This window comes from Dermochelys coriacea, chromosome 3 (genome assembly GCF_009764565.3).
Source record: "Dermochelys coriacea isolate rDerCor1 chromosome 3, rDerCor1.pri.v4, whole genome shotgun sequence".
Lineage (NCBI taxonomy): Eukaryota > Metazoa > Chordata > Testudines > Dermochelyidae > Dermochelys > Dermochelys coriacea.
The window spans coordinates 74236582-74250672 of NC_050070.1; the positions used below are offsets into that span (position 1 = coordinate 74236582).

The 14091-nt window shown below is 45.3% G+C and overlaps 1 protein-coding gene across 3 annotated transcripts in view; it reads left to right on the forward strand.

Annotated features, from left to right (window-relative positions):
• The first annotated feature begins 6195 nt into the window (after nt 1-6195).
• The window catches only part of KLHL32 (kelch like family member 32), a 195435-nt gene continuing 187539 nt past the window's right edge, over nt 6196-14091 (forward strand). The window contains exon 1 of one of the 3 annotated variants that reach the window (XR_006279876.1): nt 6196-6630. The gene's annotated coding sequence lies outside the window, so the exon portion shown is untranslated. The remainder of the gene's footprint in view (nt 6631-14091) is intronic. The other 2 variants (XR_005291949.2, XM_038395698.2) reach the window with 2 other exon arrangements.

Sequence of the window (14091 nt, forward strand, 5' to 3'; positions counted from 1 at the left end):
TAAGGGGACGAACACGCCCCCCACCGCCAGGCCCTTCTCCACCGCCTCCTGGGCGGCGGCCTCCGATGCTAGGAAGAAGACGACCTTGCCATACATTTTGGAGGCCGCCACAATGGCCGTGGGCCCCACCACCCTCGCCAATGCCCGCACATAGGTCTCCACGTGGGGCGAGGCGGGCACCAGGAGGCAACGGACGCCGTGCTTCCTGGTCATGGTGGGAAAGGGGCCCCGGCCGCTATAGATGGTAGCGGAGGCGGTGGGCTGGAGAAATGATGTAGCGGCAGGCGGGGGGGCTGCTGCCACCTGGGCGTATGCTCTGGGGGCCGGGGGAGGGACACCTGCAGAGCTGGTGGAGGGAACAGCGGGGAGGGGCGCCCCAGCTGGAGATGGGGCCGGGGCATTGGGGGCAGCCCCTGCCATGGAGGGCCTGGTCTTTTTAGCGGGGCCCTTCCCCTTCTTCTTCCCCTGGCCCTTCCCGCCGGCTGGGAGGACTCCCCCCAAATCTGAGGGGGTGATAGACGTGGCAGCAGTGGAGGTCACCCCGGTGCCCGTCGCTGCTGGTGCCCTAGCGGGGGCGATGGCAGATGGTTTGGCAGCGGACGTAGAAGCTTGGGGGGGTGACAGAGGGGCAGGCGGGGGAGGGGGAGCTCGGGCTACTGGAGAGGTCTCACCCGTCTCATCCCCCGCCATCATGAGCAAGGAGGAAAGGGGGACATCAAAAGGAGGAGGGGAGAGGGGAAGCAGGTCGACCACTCCTCCCCGCTAGGCTGCAGGCAGGGGAGGAGGGCGCCAAAAGGGGTGGGCTGGACGGGGGGCAATCAGGGGTTAGGGGTCAGTCACCGACACAAGGTGGAAATTCCGGCTCCTCTTGGTGCACTACGGGGGGCAGGATTCAACAACATTGAGGGTGCAGTGAAGAGGGTTGCAACTGAAATGGGGAATTGCACAAGCGCATGGGAGGGGGCATGGGCACATGGAGCGAGGGGCTAAGCCGTCTGGGGGTAGAACAGGGAAACCAAGGGGCTAGCTTCAGAGGCTGGGGCGGGGCAAACAAACAAAGGCTGCAGAAGGAAATGGGCGGGGCAGGCAAACAAACTGAAGCTAGTAAGGGGGGCTGGAGCAAAAGAGGAGGCAAAGCAAGTGGCAAATGGGGCAGGTAGTAAAGGGCAAAGCTGGGGGTTAGGCAGTCCGGGGGGGCACATGTGCCCATGTGCACTTGCACAAGTCTTTTTTTTAGCTGGCTGCTGCTTCTGGCCCAAAGGGTGGAAATAGGGCGTGGCAAGCCAAGCAAGCAGCTGAGTCCAGAGGCAGGAGCTGAGGCAGATGGTATACAGCCAGTGGGGGTGGTGGAGGGGGCAGCGGTGGCGGTAATAGTGGTGGGGGTTGGGGGGGACACACAGATGGATCGGGGGGCAGCTCCACGCCACACCCCCGGTGTCCCTACATACACAGTCAAAACCCCCACCACAAGAGCACAGTTTGGAAATTACTCAGTCTTATGGTCCCCTCCACGGTGGTCTGCAAAGTCTCTAGGTGCTGCCGCACTGGCAGATGATCCTCTTCTTCTCCTCCTCGGGCTTCAGCAGCTCCAGGCAGCGGCCTCTGCAGCAGCAGCAGCAGCTCCAGGAGCTCCAGGTGGTGGTCCAGGCAGGCAGAAAGGACCCCTCTCAGGTGGTGGTGGTATCCATAACAGCAGTGGCTGGGGTCCCTCACTCCTCCTCTCTGGGGAGTGGGCTAGCAGCCCCCTCCCCACCCCAGGGTTGCAGTTGCAGCAGTAGCAGCACCCAAGAGTGGGGGGTCCAGCAGCCAAGTAGCAGAGAATGGGGGGTGTCTGGCCCAGCCAGGGGAGCAGCTGGAGCAGCAGGGAGAGCTTAGGGCCTCGTAGCAGCAGGAGTAGCAGCTTCCCACCTCCCTCCAAGCTAAAAGGCTATGGGAGAGCAGTGGGGGAGAGAGAGAGAGAGAGAGAGATTCGCTCCAGGCTACACAAATCCCTGGTACCAGGATCAGTGAAATGGAAGCTGCTCCAGGTCAATTAAGACACCTGGGGCCAATTAAGAACTTTCCAGAAGGCAGGGAGAATGTTAGGTTGATTGGGACACCTGAAGGCAATCAGGGGCTGGCTGAAACTAGTTAAAAGCCTCCCATCCAGTCAGGTCGGTGGGCATGTCAGGAGCTGTGGTAGGAAGTTGTGCTGTTGGAGAGACTGAGTAGTACACACCATATCAGGCACAAGGAAGGAGTAAGGGTGAAGTGGAGCTTGAGGAATTAAGGGCTGCTGTGGGGGAAGTAGCCCAGGGAATTGTACATGTCATGTTTCTAAAAGGTCAGCTACCATAGCTGATACTATTAGGGTCCCTGGGCTGGAGCTTGGAGTAGAGAGTGGGCCTGGGCTCTGCCCCCACCTTTGCCCCCGATTAATCACTGAGACTGAGAGTCAACAGAGACTGTGCAAGGAAGGATAACTTCTCCTCACCTCCCTTGATGGCTTATGATGAAAATGGCTCAGTAGACTGTGACCCTTGTCTTTGGAGAGAGAAGGGTTATGTGGAGGGTCACAGTGAGCCTGTGAGGTTAGCGAAATCTGCCAGGAAACGCACGACCCATGGAGGTAAGGACAGCGCTTTGTCACACCATGTTTATTAATAGACAAGGCCTACCTCTATATGCATACTGCTGCTCTACAGGAACTGCAATAGAAGACAGAGAGGCTCACTAGAAGGCTCCCAAACTATTTAAAGGGATGCTATCCAGTTCTTATAGACTCAACATTTTATTGCCTACATAATAAGAATGAGATTAAGCTCTAAAGCCCCAATACTGTAACTTCTTCACATGGATGGGTTTCAATAGGGCTTCACACAGACACAGCTTTCCACTCTGCACAAGAAGTTACATGATTAGGGCCTAAGTTAACTCCTTTTTTTATGTACAATAGTAGAGTGCAGAACAAGATTTCATGAGTAGTAGCTCAAAACTCCTTTATTGCCTTTAACATCCTTCATGACTAGTAAAATTAATGAAATGACAGCTGGTCCTTTAGTTTAAGTAGATTCTCAGTCACCCACATACTTTATAAACAGGATCAAGCAGTCTGATTCTCCCACTGCAGGGTTGGACAATGAATGAAAATAGGGAATTTTAATAAATAAGATCACAGATAAAATAAGGAATATACTTAGATATAATTGAAAGTGAGTGTGAGAACATGCTATCTCAAAGGGGAGACCTCTGTGTCTGCATGGAGCTGAACTGGACTCTGCATAGATGCATGTGTCCATCCATGCAGAGCCTCACTGAAGTCAACTGGGCTCTGTGCAGTTGTAAGGGTACCCTGCATGGAGCTCATTGCCAGATCAGGCCCTGTATTTGTAAGGGGCAGTTATAATGCACAATATTCTTACACTGAAAATAACATGTTTTCCATAGAATAATGTATAATGAATTGCTGAATTCTTCTTTATGGTTGTCTCCTTTTATAAACTATAGCTGTACAAAAAGTCATTGTTGGCTGTTTTCTATCTAGTATATCCAGTAAAAAAAAAAAACTGGCAGGAATTCAAATCAGAGGTGGTGGTGTTTGTTCTGGAGATTCTGAAAAAAACCCAATGGAGCAGCATGCAATGCACTTTGGCATTTAGTAAATTATGCATTGGGTACTTGATGAAAATATTGCATGAACATATATCTCCCAGGACTCATCTGTCTTTTGAATCTGTGCTACAGTGTAGTTACTGAGGAAATAATAGTTAGAATTAAACAATTAGCTACAGTGTTGGAAAAGTATATAGAACAATGTTAAACAGTTCTCTGCAAGGTATCTTCCAGGTGAAAAAATGTAAATGCTAAATTCACACTGACAGAAATTCTCGCTGACCATTTTGGATGTACTCCCTGCCCACAACCCATGAAACAGACATGGGGTTTGGTCCTTGAAACATGCTCATTCCCTTAGATCATTCCTTTAGCTCTACTGGTACCAGAGCCACCTACAGATCCCATAGGTTTCTGCAATGCTTAGCAGCCCCTACTGCAGAATGGCTTTTAAGTGGTTTGTTGCAGCCCTTCAATCTCAAAAGAAGGGAATACATACACCTCTTCCCCTTGTATTACAGCACTTCCTTTAAATAAAAAGGCATGCTACAGATGAACTAGACAGGACTTCACATTTAGTGTAGATTTTCCTAATTAAGAGGATGTAGCTGAGAGAGGTGACAGGAAATGATGTTTGTTAGACTTCTTAGACAAAGTGAAGTCAGTAAAATAGTCTCATATAGCAATCAACATGCAAACATAGGATCAGATCCTCCATCTCTGGAGGAAACTGGGGTCAGTTTATACCAGCTGAAGATCTGGCCCACAAACCTTACTTATTTAAGATCAGATCCAAAGCAACAGAGAGATTCCTATTAACTTCTATGGATTTTGAACCAGACACATACATTTGAAAATTCTGGCTGACAAGACTGGCCACAGTAAGTCTGAGGCAGAACCCAGGTCTGGTGATCCCTAGTCTTGTGTATATAAAATCTTTTCTTTTTTGCATAATAGCTAAAGCCCAGATATTAAAACTCTACTAGCAGCAAAATCTACCCACTATATCAAAAGGCTACCAGGAAAAAATGCTTCTTTGAAAACTCCCTACAACAACTGGCTAGAACTCCCCCCCCTCCACACTTTTGTACCAATGTTAGCTGGCACCTCTTAGTGTCCCATGGGTCTCATAGCTATGCAAGTGCACAGCCGAGATTTATAATTTACTGTTCCTTTATTTTGTCAAAACAAGTAAAATAAATGCCTGTACCCATGCATGAAAACATGGATGCCTGTACCCATGCATGAAAACTCAGTTTCGAGTTCACACAAGCACTACCCTAAGGCTGAAGGAGGGTAATGCTGCCTTCTGTTGCAACTAGAAACTATATAAAATCCAGTCTCCAAGTCTAGTCAGATTTTTAAAAACATTTAAAAAAACCACATCTCTATTTGTGGCATATATGCCTTATTGTATGTGTGTGTTTATACACACACACACACACACACACAGGTCTGACAGGTATATTTGTAAGGATAATTTGTCCATCTCTTTAGCAGAATAATAATAATAATCAATACACTTTGTAAATGACATAACTAGAAATTCATTATTCTTCTTGAGAGGAAGGGGAAGTAAATAAATCTATTCCTTCTCTCTGCGAACACAGTGTGTTGCCGGCTGTCTAGCTTCCAGTTTCCAATAACCATAGGACAATTTCACTCTTCAAATAAATTCTTAACTATGACTGGCTTTTCCTGAGCACATCCTGACAATCAATAAGTATTTTTTTTTTTTAGCAGTATCAGTCAGGCCAGGCCTCTAAAGAAGAAGCATACCCCAGTGGACAGTCTGAACATGGCTGTCAGATAAGATACATTTGCCCTCTCCTTTAAGATCACAGCTCAGGTGGGTGATCCATCTTTTCAAGCGTACCCCCTCTCCATCATTAATAAACCCCTCAACCTTCCTATCCTCAAATTGCGTGTTTTGTCAGTCCCTGTCTGTGTTGTTTAGATTGTAAGCACTTGGCGCAGGGATTGTGTGTTAGCTATGATACTAAAGTGCTAGGCAAATGTATCATGCCATATACCAGGTTTGGTGGTAATCAATTTTAGGTACTTTTACCGCTCTAATACCATAACATCTGAACAACTCACAACCTCCAATGCGTTTACCATCAAAACACCCCTGCGAGGTAGGGAGGTATTATCCCCCTTTCACAGGTGGGGAACTTGGGCCCAGAGAGGTGCTGCAAATTAAGGTGTCATTGTCACGGGGATAAGCATACCCACACTCGATAGGATCTCGCTAGCCCAGGTGACAACAGTAGTGGAGACAGGGTGGCATGGGGCGTCCATGCAGGCTAGCCGCCCTTGTACAAGCCCAAGCCCAAGCCCACCCGGGGCTGCTGGTACGCATTGCGAGCCTACTGCGAAGCCTGCGTTGCCACATCTTCCCTCCTATCATCACGGGGGCTAGTTGGTTTACAGCCAGCAGGGGGACGCCTACCCACAGTGCAATCACACCCTGACCGGGGGGGGGGGGGGGCAGACACACCCAACGGGATTGGCCCAGGAAGCCTGTGAGCCACTGGCCTAGCCTTCCTCTCCGCCGTATATAGCTCCCGCCAACGCCTGGCTGCCCTCAAAGGGCCAGGCCAAGGCAGCTGAAGGGGGATGGATGCGCGCGGGAGAGGGCAGGGGCCGATGCTGCTCAGGAGCCCGCCTGGTGCCCGCCAGCCGCGCCCCAGCAGGCGAGCGAGCCCGCCAGCTCCTCCCCCTGCAGGTGCGCACAGCGCGGCCCGGCCTGAGCTGCCTCCGCCGCTGCGCACTGGAGGGAAGGGGCCCGGGCTGCCGCCGCCGCCTGCGGGGAGGAGGCAGAGGAGAAGCTCCTCCTGCCCGGGCCGCTGCCGGCCCCTCAGTCCCGCTGTGCTAGCGCGGTGCGGGCAGCCCGGCCGCTGCGGTTCCTTGGCTTCGCCTGGCTTCCCCCCAAGGCACGGAGACCGCGGGGAGACTCCCGCCTGCCCGGCGCGTGAGGGACCGCACCGAGGGCCGGGGCTGGTGCGGAGCCGGAGCCGCTTTGTGTCGCCCGGGGAGGTGAGCGAGCCCGTTGCGCGCGCCAGGAGGCGCCTGCTGCTGCTACCTAATCAGGGGTCGCTGCCCCCGGGGCCGGGCAGTGGGGGTGGCGCGGGGCCCTGGGCTGGAGGAGCGCAACCTGCAATGGAAGGGCGTCCAGCCTGCGAGGGTTGCGTCGTCCCTGCGCGAATCAATCGCCCTCCACTTCGTTCCCCCCAACCTGGCAGTGGAGTCCTGCACCCCACCCAGCCAGGGAGGGGTCTGTGGGGAAGCTTGGTTGCCAAGGAGACGCTTAAACAGTGACTCTGACGCTTTGGGTTTCGGTGCCCTGCGATGGTGTTGGCTGCATTGCAAGGTTGCAACAACCAGGATCTCGTTTTGGGGTGGCATACGTGTGTGCTCGAAAAATAAGCCATCCTGGAGGCGAGGTGGAAGGGATTGCTTTTATACCGCAGTACTTAAACGGGGATCTGCACTGTTGTATGTATCCGTCACTTTAGTTCAAACATCGGGATTGCACATCACCAGGAGTGGGGGAAAAATGTGCTTTGAAATAAATCGAACAGGACTTCTCATGCATTGTTCGGTGGCTTCTCTTTGCACTAATGGCTATTGATAGTTGAGTCAGTATTTCTATTTTAGGAGTACTTGTGGCACCATAGAGACTAACAAATTTATTTGAGCATAAGCTTTCGTGAGCTACAGCTCACTTCATCGGATGCATGTAGCTCACGAAAGCTTATGCTCAAATAAATTTTAGTCTCTAAGGTGCCACAAGTACTCCTTTTCTTTTTGCAAATACAGACTAACAGGGCTGCTACTCTGAAACATTTCTATTTTAATCTCCCTATCCCCTTTTACTTGCCTTAGAGGTTTATAACTTGTATTAAAAAATTGCTCTGGGCTCAATTGTGACACATTATGTTTTAGACAACTTTGTTTCTGAAACAAAACAAAAACCCCTGTTTCTGCTCTGAAAAGTGCCTGTAAAATGGCATCATCTTAAATGACACAGCTGTTCCTGTTTGTATTTAGACTGATATCTATTTAATTTAGGGACAAAAATAAGCTTTAGCCCACCAGCTAAAAAAGGGATCTGAATTCTTTCCTAGTTAATGCATGTTAGAGGAATGATTAAAATCTCCAATCCTATGGACTTCAATGAAACTACATATGTGCTTAAACACATAGGAAGATATTTTCAGGATTGGTGCCTTCCTTACGTTGCAGGACCAAATTTGTCCCTTGGTTACATTGAAAACAAACCCTACTGGTTAAACCTGGGCAGCCCTACTGAAAACTATGGGGTGGTTCAGGTGCAGCAATTTAAAGAATCTAATGACTATGGGTTTGCACAGATGTAACTGAAGGCAGTGTTTAGCCTATGGAGTCTTGATAGATGAGCCAGAAAAAACACTGCTTGGCTTTCAAGTTCCTAGCTGAATTTGTAGGCAATTAAAACAACCAACCAAACTGCAGCCCCCATATACATGGAACAGATTTTGTATGAAATAATTGAGAAACAGTAAGCCTGGAATCTCATGTAGCCACTTTTGAAAAATCACGATTCAGACTGAAGCCACAGTTCAAAAATGGGTCTGGATGGCTATGTTTAAAGAATGTTCTTGCACACCCTGATGAAAAATATCAATATTGTTGAGCTCAGGTATATTTGGTTTAAAGATGTAAATTGCCAAAATGTTAGAATATAGTAATTGTGTGTTTTTAGTATTGGGGCGGGGGAGGGGGAGTATTTGTGGGAATAACTTGGATTTACTTTCTAAATTGAATAACTTGCATGTTCCCATGAATGTGAATAGCAAAACTCCCCTTGAAATAAAAGGCATCAGGATTGGACGCTTAGGGCCCTATCCTGCTTGCTGTACCACATGGGTTAATCACTTGCTTTTGCAGAGTCTTGGGGTCAGCCCACATGGGGAAGCATACAGCATCAGGGCCTGCAGGGATTGTTCACAAATTGTTTTTCAGATACATTTTGTAAGTGTTTTTATTATTTAGATGAGACTTTAAAGGAATAAAAACTTTAAAGTGATGATATGCCAGGTAAATAATATGGTTACGACATAGTTTAAAATGCAGTATTATGTTGTTTAGTAGACCTTTTTGTTTTACCAAGTTTATAAATAATGAAAAGTTCTTATTTAGCATTGAAAAAGTTCCAGAGAAACTTCTTCAGTCTATTGTCTATTTTTTAGATGTTAAACAATTTGACGGTGTTTGAAAATCACTTTGCAGATGTAATATATTAAGTACAGTATTGTTACTGTGAATAACTGACATCAAAAACCCTCATTTTAGTGTGGCAGTAGTAAATATTAGTTATGACTGAGGAGATACTTTTCAGTATAAACCTTTATTCTCAGATATTTATAATGCCAATAAAAATATAATTTGGGCTGAGATTTATCCTGTGTACTATCAGCAAAAAAGATTGTTTTTTTTTTTTTTTTTTCCTTTATAGGGATGTTTGGTAGAATACCATTTGGGCAGTTTTTAGCTATCATAGGTTGAGAGCCTCTGCCCCATTTCTTCAGGAGTCTGTCTTGTGTACCCCCAAGTTTCACCTCACTTAAACTACTCACAAAATCAGACCTAAAAATACAGAAGTGTCACAGTACACTATTACTAAAAAAGGCTTACTTTCTCATTTTTACCATAAAATAAAATAACACAATTGGAATATAAATATTGTACTTACATTTCAGTGTATAGTATATAGAGCAATAGAAACATGTCATTGTCTGTATGAAATTTTAGTTTGTACTGAAATAGTGCTTTTTATGTAGCCTGTTGTAAACCCAGACAAATATCTAGATGAGTTGATACACCCCCCAGAGCTACTTGTACCCCTGGTGGAGAACCACTGATATAGGGGAAACAGTACTTCTAATGTTTTCAAAATCTTGGTTTTTTGGGCTTGGATACCCCAAAAAGAGGTGTATTTAAAAGGTTTAGCTTAGAATGCACTTAGTCCTGAGGGAGGGCAAGTACTTCTAGTTGGTTGAAGAAACTTGTTATAGAAATAATCGAATTATGTATTTTAAAACTCTGTAGACTACACTTGATTGATTAGTCTAACACATTAACCCATACCAAATGCCAGATAAAGTGCAGTCCTGACTGCTGAAAGGTCTTGGGAATGCCCCAGAACTTGAGGTAATTGGAGGGTTGGATAATCATTGGAACCAGTACAGCACGCTTTGTAGTCACAAACTTGAAATCAGCAACTGGACAATTAGAAGGTTTCAGGGAACTTGAGTAAACTTTGGCTAATCAGGACTTCAGTCAATCTGTGGAGGAGCCCAACAGCCTCACATGAGTGCACCTCAGTCATAGAAAGAATGACTGGCCAAGTTCAGAACTAATGTAAGTGGTAACAACCCCAGAAGTCACCCTGACTGCACATTAGGTCTGAATTTGACTTGTGACTTGAATTTGAATGCAGGAAGAAAATAAAACACCAAGAACCAGATTTAGGACTCGTTCAGGTAGCTGAGATGTACAGAAAGGGTTAAGAAGAAGATTGGTGGCAATGAAGGACATGAGGGAATTATATTCAGATTGGTGTAAGCACATACACTGTCCCTGAAATCTACGCATCAGGGGACAAATTCTGTTAAAATTCTTATAAGTAAAAAATATTGGTTCAGTGGATACTTGCATGAGTCAAGTGAACATCAAGAAAGGATAGATAATAAGACAGAAAATATCATATTGCCTCTATATAAATCCATGATATGCTCACACCTTGAATATTGTGTGCAGCTGTGGTCACTCCATCTCAAAAAAGATGTATTGGAATTGGAAAAGGTTCAGTAAAGGCAACAAAAATGATTAGGGGTATAGAAGGACTTCTGTATGAGGAGAGATTAATAAGACTGGGACTTTCCAGTTTGGAAAAGAGGTGACTAAGCAGGGATATGATAGAGGTCTATAAAATCATGAGTGGTATAGAGAATATAAATAAGGAAGTGCTGTTTACTCTCTCATAATACAAGAACAAGGGGCCACCAAATGTAGCGAATAGGTAGCAGGTTTAAAACAAACACAAGGAAGTATTTTTTCACACAACACGCTGTCAACCTCTGGAACTCCTTGCCAGAGGGTCTTGTGAAGGCCAGTACTATAACGGGGACAAGATACTGGGCTTGATGGACCTTTAGTCTGACTCAGTATGGCCGTTCTTATGTTCTTTAACAGGATTTGGTCCCAGATAATTCCCAGTTCATTTAGAAACAGGATTCTTTTCTTAGTGCTTTTATCTTCTCCATTTTTCATTCAGAATGTGTTGCTGAAGCTACTATTTGAAAATCAGATATTGATACTATGTAGCTTCTGAGGTTGACAAAGTGATCATTGGTTAATGTCAGTTTGAGATGATTTCAGATTAGTGGCAGTGTTAGTCTGTATTTGCAAAAAGAAAAGGAGTACTTGTGGCACCTTGGAGAATAAAAAATTTATTTGAGCATAAGCTTTCGTGAACTACAGGTCCAATTAAGTCTCTAAGGTGCCACAAGAACTTCTTTTCAGTTTTGAGATGAGCAGCTACAATAAAATGAAAAAGAATCTGCTTAATATGAAACCCATGGCATCATAGCAGTGCTTTTAAATTGACTTTCCTGAGTGGAAGATTCATAGATACTAAGGTCAGAAGGGACCATTATGATCATCTAGTCTGACCTCCTGCAAAACGCAGGCCACAGAATCTCACCCACCCACTCCTGTGAAAAACCTCACCTATGTCTGAGCTATTGAAGTCCTCAAATCATGGTTTAAAGACTTCAAGGAGCAGAGAAGCGTCCAGCAAGTGACCCGTGCCCCATGCTACAGAGGAAGGCAAAAAACCTCCAGAGCCTCTTCCAATCTGCGCTGGAGGAAAATTCCTTCCCGACCCCAAATACGGCGATCAGCTAAACCCTGAGCATATGGGTAAGATTCACCAGCCAGATACTACAGAAAATTCTTTCCTGGGTAACTCAGATCCCACCCATCTAATATCCCATCACAGGCCATTAGGCCTATTTACCATGCATATTTAAAGATCCATTAATTACCAAAATCACGTTATCCCCTCATACCATCTCCTCCATAAACTTATCAAGTTTAATCTTAAAGCCAGATAGATCTTTTGTCCCTACTGCTTCCCTTGGAAAGCTATTCCAAAACTTCACTCCTCTGATGGTTAGAAACCTTCATCTAATTTCAAGTCTAAACTTCCCGATGGCCAATTTATATCCACTTGTTCTTGTGTCCACATTGGTACTGAGCTGAAATAATTCCTCTCCCTCTCCTGTATTTATCCCTCTGATATATTTATAGAGAGCAATCGTATCTCCCCTCAACCTTCTTTTAGTTAGGCTAAACAAGCCAAGCTCCTTGAGTCTCCTTTCATAAGACAAGTTTTCCATTCCTTGGATCATCCTAGTAGCCCTTCTCTGTACCTGTTCCAGTTTGAATTCATTCTCCTTAAACATGGGAGACCAGAACTGCACACTGTATTCCAGGTGAGGTCTCACCAGTGCCTTGTATAAAGGTACTAAAACCTCCTTATCCCTACTGGAAATACCTCTTCTGATGCATCCCAAGACCACATTAGCTTTTTTCACAGCCATATCACATTGGCAGCTCATAGTCATCCTATGATCAACCAATACTCCAAGGTCCTTCTCCTCCTCTGTTACTTCTAATTGATGCCTCCCCAGCTTATAACTAAAATTCTTGTTGTTAATCCCTAAATGAATAACCTTACACTTCTCACTATTAAATTTCATCCTATTACTATTACTCCAGTTTACAAAGTCATCCGGATCCTCCTGTATGATATCCCGGTCCTTCTCTAAATTGGCAATACCTCCCAGCTTTATTAGAAACTTTATTAGCACACTCCCACTTTTTGAGCCGAGCTCAATAATAAAAAGATTAAATAAGATTGGTCCCAAAACTGATCCTTGAGGAACTCCACTGGTAAACCTCCCTCTAGCCTGACAGTTCACCTTTCAGTATGATCTGCTGTAGTCTCCCTTTTAACCAATTCCTTATCCACCTTTCAATGTTCATATTGATCGCCATCTTTTCCAATTTAACTAATAATTCCTCATGTGGCACGGTATCAAATGCCTTACTGAAATCTAGGTAATTTAGTTCCACTGTGTTTCCTTGTCTTAAAAAAATCTGTTACATTCTCAAAGAAGGAGATCAGGTTGGTTTGGCACGATCTACCTTTTGTAAAACCGTGTTGTATTTTGTCCCATTTACCATTGACTTCAATGTTCTTAACTACTTTCTCCTTCAAAACTTTTTCCAAGACCTTGTATACTACAGATATCAAACTAACAGGCCTGAAGTTACCCGGATCACTATTTTTTTTTTCCCCTTGCTTAAAAATAGGAACTAGGTTAGCAATTCTCCAATCAGACGGTACAACTCCTGAGTATACAGACTCTCATTAAAAATTCTTGCTAATGGAATTGCAAGTTCGGGTGCCAATTCCTTTAGTATTCTTGGATGAAGATGTTTGTACACCAATGCGAGGAGTCTAGGTAACAAAATGGAGGAACTAGAGCTACTGGTGCAGGAAGTGAAACCAGATATTATAGGGATAACAGAAACATGGTGGAATAGTAGTCATGACTGGACTACAGGTATTGAAGGGTATGTGCTCTTTAGGAAAGACCGAAACAAAGGTAAAGGGGGTGGAGTAGCATTGTATATCAATGATGAGGTAGAATGTAAAGAAATAAGAAGCGATGCAATGGATAAGACAGAGTCTGTCTGGGCAAAAATTACATTGGGGAAGAAAACTAGTAAAGCCTCTCCTACGATAGTGCTTGGGGTATGCTATAGACCTCCGGGATCTAATGTGAATATGGATAGAGCCCTTTTTAATGTCTTTAATAAAGTAAATACTAATGGAAACTGCGTGATCATGGGAGACTTTAACTTCTCAGATATAGACTGGAGGACCAGTGCTAGTAATAATAATAGGGCTCAGATTTTCCTAGATGCGATAGCTGATAGATTCCTTCATCAAGTAGTTGCTGAACTGACTAGAGGGGATGCCATTTTAGATTTAATTTTGGTGAGTAGCGAGGACCTCATAGAAGAAATGGTTGTAGGGGACAATCTTGGCTCAAGTGATCATGAGCTAATTCAGTTAATCCTTCCATTTAGTTTGAACAAAAATAAATCTGCAACTAGGGTTTTTGATTTCAAAAGGGCTGACTTTCAAAAATTAAGGAAATTAGTTAGGGAAGTGGATTGGACTGAAGAACTTATGGATCTAAAGGTAGAGGAGGCCTGGGATTACTTTAAATCAAAGCTGCAGAAGCTATCGGAAGCCTGTATCCCAAGAAAGGGGGAAAAATTCATAGGAAGGAGTTGTAGACCCAGCTGGATGAGCAAGCATCTTAGAGAGGTGATTATGAAGAAGCAGAAAGCATACAGGGAGTGGAAGATGGGAGG